This window comes from Macaca mulatta, chromosome 12, assembly GCF_049350105.2.
Source record: "Macaca mulatta isolate MMU2019108-1 chromosome 12, T2T-MMU8v2.0, whole genome shotgun sequence".
NCBI lineage: Eukaryota > Metazoa > Chordata > Mammalia > Primates > Cercopithecidae > Macaca > Macaca mulatta.
In genome coordinates, this window is record NC_133417.1 from 18584217 (window position 1) to 18590216 (window position 6000).

Sequence of the window (6000 nt, forward strand, 5' to 3'; positions counted from 1 at the left end):
ATTCCACCAACTTGCACACAAATATCCTCTGGAAATGGCTTTATAGACACATCAAAAAGTATACCTTATCAGTTCTCTAGGTATTCCTTAATTCAGTCAAGTCCACATTCAAAACTAATCATCACAGGAATCAAAAAGTTTCACTACAAAAAAAGCAACTAAACACAAAGGTGGTAATGGAGGAAATGAGGAAAGTAATACTACAGGGCATATGGAAAACAAATAGCAAAATGGCAGAAGTAAGTCCCTTCTTATCAGTAATTACCTTAAATATAAATGAATTAAATCTTCCAATCAAAAGAAAGAAAAATGGATTTTAAAAAAACCTACATGATCCAACTATGAGACTCACTTTAGATTCAGATACAAGTAGGTTGAAAGTGAAAGGATGGAAAAAATTATTCCATGTAAATAGTAACCAAAAAGAGAAGTGATGTGGCCATACTAATATTAGAAAAATATAGACTTTAATCCTAAAAGGTCACAAGAGACAGAAAAGAACATTATATTTTAATAAAAGACTCAATAAAGAAAGAAGATGTGACAATTATAAAGATTTACAGACTGCTATGGTTTGAATCTCTCCCCTCCAAAATTCAGGTGTTGAAATTAATGGTGAATGTGATTAGGTCATAGGGGCTCTTCCTTTGGCAATTGTGATTAAAGTCCACATAAAAAAGTGTTATTTTCATGCAGTGTTCCACTTGCTTGCCCTTCCACTATCTGCCATGTGAGAACACAGCATTTCTCCCCTCAGGAGGTTACAGCAACAAGGTGCCATCTTGGAAGCAGAGAGCAGCCCTCACCACAAAACCAAACTTGCTGGCACCTTGATCTTGTGCTTCTCAGGCTCCAGAACTGTGAAAAAATTAATTTCTCTTGTTTATAAATCACCAGTCTCAGGTATTTTGTTATAGCAACACAAATCAACCTAATAAAAGACTCTCAAAATATACGAAGCCAAAACTCATGGAATTGAAGGGAGAAATGGATACTTTGATACCACATTTTCAATAAAGGATAGATTAGTCAGACGGAAGATAAGTAAGGAAATAGGGGACTTGAAAGACACAATAAGCCAACTAGACCCAACAGACATGTACAGAAACTCCATTCAACAATACAATGCACATTCTTCTCAAGGGCACAAGTAACCTTCTCCAGGATACACTCCGTTAGGCCACAAAACAAGTCTCAACAGATTTTAAAAGATTGGTGTCATACAAAGTATCTTCTCCAACCATAACAAGATGAAGTCAGAAATCAATAACAGAAGAAAAACTGGAAAATTCACTAACATGTGAAAATAAACAGCACACTCTTAAACAACCAGTGGGTCAAAGAAAAACATCACAAGGGAAATTAGAAAATATTTAAAGATGAATGAAAATGAAAACACAGCATATCAAAACTTACACTTGTTTTTTGTTGTTGTTGTTGTTGTTTGCATAAAACAACACAAATTTATTCTTTCACAGCTCTGGAGACTAGAAATAAAAAATCAAGGCATTGGCAGGGTCATGCTCTCTTTGAAGGCTCTAAAAGAGAATCTTTCCTTGACTCTTCTAGCTTCTGGTGATTGACTGGCAGTCCTTGGCTTGTAGATGCACATTCCAGTCACATGGTCACCTTCTCCCTGCATGTCTTCACACTCTCTTCCCTCTATGCATGTCTGTCTCTGTGTCCGAATTTGCTCTATGTCTTTATATATCTCTTCTCCTCTTAATATAAAATCCCTGCATACTGAAACTTTTTCTTTGCTGTCCACTATCATATTCAACATTAGTCTTGTATCTCCACCTAATTATTATTAAATCAGGTGCAGATTTAATTTCTCTTCAGGTCCAGAACCTATTCTTTGCACAGGAACCATCAAATGTGTCATTCCCGGCTAATTTCATATCTTCCAGTTTCAGCAGGCTGTGCAAGCATGATGCCAGTGTCTGTTCAGTTTCTGGGGAGGCCTTGGGGAGATTTTACTCATGGTAGAAGGCAAAGGGGGAGGAGGCACATCACAAGGCCAGAGAAGGAGCAAGAGAGAGCCAAAACATATGTACATTTATAAATGGTTAAAATGATAAATACTATGTTTTGTATATTTTACCACACACAAACAAAATGTAAGTCAGATTGGCCAAAATGGCCTAGTACCATGCCTTGCTAAAAAACAGAACTTTACGCCCAGGAAATCTGGAGGATGGGTGTGTATTTTGCCTTTTCTCTATCCTCAAGCCTGTTCCTGCCCATTATCTCCAAGAAGTCTGGGTTCAGATGGACACTGACTTTGGAGAGAATCAGTGTTCATTCACTAACCATTCAGGGTGGTATGACTCCTTGGGAACCCCAAAGATGAATGGCGTAATCTGAGCCTAAAAGATGGAAGAAAGTGCATGTGAAAGAGGACCTGGGTCAGAAAGAATTGCTTAGGTTTCTCTTCTCTTTCTGACTTTCATTTCTGAACACTGCTAGCAGTGAGGCTCTGAATGGAGAGGGGTAAATGGTCATGTAAATTGGAAATGTAGGGTGAAGAATGATCCATTTACAATCTCGTGGAGATCCAGAGAGCACCTAGAGGGCTTTGAGAGGAAGGAGAGTGGTGAGTAGCTGGTTGGTATACCTGACAGATGAGTAGCTAGATGATTGATGATTGCTGCATCATGGTGGACAGCTGGCTGTGCAGATCCAAATGTATTTCTGGTGTCACATTGTCTCTGACACAGTTTGGATATCTCATGTTGAATTGTAGTCCCCAGTGCTGGAGATGGGGTCTGGTGGGAGGTATTTGCATCATTTGGGGAGATCCCTCATGAATGGGTTGGGCCATTCATGGTGATGAGTAGAGGGTCTCCCTCTCAAAGATCGCTTAAGAAAGGACTCAGAGGCAGCTCATGACTTGGTGTGAAGTCAAGAATGTGCCAAAGGCCCTGGATAAGGCAGTTTTATGCTTGTTTCTTTATGACTAACCTGTTTTTGAGCACCGTTTCAATGTTTTGGGTCTTCCCTGCCTTTGGAGAGTTAATGGGAGGCAAAACCCTATTCTACTAAAGAGGCCAAAGGGTTGAATTGCTTGAGTTCTCAACCTCACTTGCAGACAGGCATGGTCATGTGGCCAACCAGACGTGCCACCACATTCCTTTAAAGAAGAGGGATTGCTGCACACCAGGGAAGGGGCAGCAGCTAGACAATGCCTTGGGTCCTACGACTCCTCCTGCATAGGCAGCAGAGGCAGCCACAGCAGTAGATGGGTCCTCACTGGATGGGTTCTGTGGCATGATTTCGGCTGTGACCTGTTATCCTCGTCCCTGATCTTGTCTAGACCCTCGTTTGATGGTCTTACCAGTAAATCTGTGAGATCCCAACAGTCTTCCAGGAATTTCCTTCTCAGCTTAAATCAGCCAGTTATCCATTTCTGTTGCTTAGAGCACACTGCAGACTGACACAGAGAACAAAGAGATGTGATCAGCAATTCAGACCCTCAGGAGGCCCAGGAGATTAGAGTTTTGGAGAATAAAAAGGTCCAAATTCCTTAGCTTGGCAAATAAGGGCCTTTGTGCCTGTCAACACCAACCTCTCCTCCACCCAACCCATATTTCTCCTGTCATCCTGAAATTACTACAGGTTACCACGGCTGCTCTTTCAGCTTGAAGACACTTTCCCATTCCTGCATCTCTTCTGGTGAATGCCTGTCACTCAGTCTAAAGGTATCCTTCTCCATAAAGCCTACTGCCAAATGGAGCTGACCCCCACACTCCCTACCTGCCTTTTCCAGGTATATTCTGCATGGAGGTTCATCCATAGCACAGTAACTCTGCAGTGCTAGTGTTTATTAGTCTCCTTCTTAAACTGTGAGCTCCCCAAGAGCAGGAACTACACATTACCGTCTCCTCAACTACATTTCAACCAAGACTGAAGTCAAGGCATTACTGGGAAATAGCCAGGTGCCAAGGAGCAGCTCCCATGCTGCATTCAGCTACACCAGGGTTTGTGTATGTCCCCTAGAAATAAGTGGAAGGAAAGAGGAGGAAAGGACAGGCCAAAGGCCCTTTTATTTTCTTGTTGACTCTGTTAGATGAGATCTCAAAGAATAGCGATCCAGAAAGGCTCTGTGGAACCTGTGATTTGTTTTTGTCCAGCACAAAAAGTTATGCTGTGAATGCTCTAAGGAAGTTTATGGCCGAGTGCACCCGAGATTCATTCTTCAAGGCTCTTAACCTCAGCCCCTAATTGCCAACAACTGCTACTGACCCTGGGTATTCATCTTCCCAAGAACTACACATTTTAATAGGGAACTTAAACTATAAATTGGTTAAATTTTTGTAGAGAAGAGATGCTGAGGGCTAAGGGCTTTGGTGGAGGCTGTACCTCCTCACTTCCCTGCCCCTGCTGGGAAATTGTGTACACCTAAGGACATTTCTAGCCATTCAAAGGTAAACTCTGCCTCTCTCCACATTTTAACCATTTTTGATTGAAAGATGTGCAATAAGCAACACAGCTTGATTCTTTCCATCCTTTGGACTGATTCTTTGTCCTTTCTTCTAGATGAGGCTGACATCTGGGGGCTCACAATTCTAAGAGCTGACTAGAGTAAAATGATCTAAAACATAAATGCAAGGAGTGATGCAAAATTCCCAGTCTACTATTATCTCTCTTCCTGTGTCATTTCTGATCACAGAAAGAAGTTAACTAATGGTGATTGTGCAAACTGGTTACAAATAAGAAGAGAAGCAAAATTCCGATGCAGTTTTTAAGAGCTGGGTGGAGGGAGCTGAAGTGACTGCATTTCCGTAGACTCATTTTCAAAGTGGCGTACAGGATAGAATCAGTTCCCCAGGAAGGAGAGGTGAACAGTTAACATTTTAGTGCCTACTCCAGGCCAAGCTTAGTTAGCCTTTTAAACAGGTTCTTTCTCTACAACAATCCTCTTTAATGTAAATACCATTTTTTTCCTTTCTACGAATGCAGAAACTGAGACACGGGAGCCATTAAAAGCCCCCTGTCCAACGTCACACAACCAGCCCCAACTAGCTGCATAGTCCAATGTGTTCACTGCATCATACTGAATGCTGGAGTGACTGGGGCACTGAAGAGGCATCAAACGTTTTCAAGTGGTGTGTTTATGGGAGGAGTTTTGTCTGAAGCAATATAACTGATGCCACCAACTGTTTAACAACTTTAACCAAACTTTAAAAACAAACACAGAGTGTTAAGGAGCTGGTGGGTCCACAGGAAACTTGTGAATTAGGCAACATATATCTTTGACGTGTTCTTTTTTTAAATTTATACGTTGTTTCCCTGGCTTGAGGTCCCTGTTCTTCCTCCGGAAGAAGCTGTGCACTCAGCACTTCCCCAGCCTGAATCACCCTAAAGAGATACTCACAGAATTCACTGTGATCCGAATACATTGCCGTATTATTTGCCATAGCAAAAACCTGGAATTAACTTAAATGATCTTCAGTGGGGAACACAATCAGTACATTCTGGAATATTATGAAGACATTAATAGGAATATGGTAGATCTGATTAAGTAAATTTGGAAAGAATTGCAAGAGTTATTATTATGGAGAAAACAGAGGAGTGGAACAAATGGATAATATGATTCTGGTGATGCAAGTTAAAAAGTATATATGTATGTACACCTATATGATGGGTTATTTATAATTTTTTAAAAAATAGAATAGTACACCAGAATTTCAGCAGTAGCTGCCTTTGAGTTAAGGTGGGAAGAATGTCTTTTAAAAAATAATTTTGTTATCACTTTATTATAAGAGCTGTAATTCTTGTATCATATTTACATCACCCTTGCCCTGTCCTGAGCTTTTTATGAATTTTTAATGTATTTAGGTTGGGTATGGTGTCTCATGCCTGTTATCCCAGCATTTTGGGAAGTCAAAGCAGGAGGATCGCTTGAAGGCAGGAGTTTGAGACCAACCTGGGCAACAAAGTGAGATGCTGTCTCTACAAAACTCTTTTTAAAAAATTATCTGGGCGCAATAGTGCCCA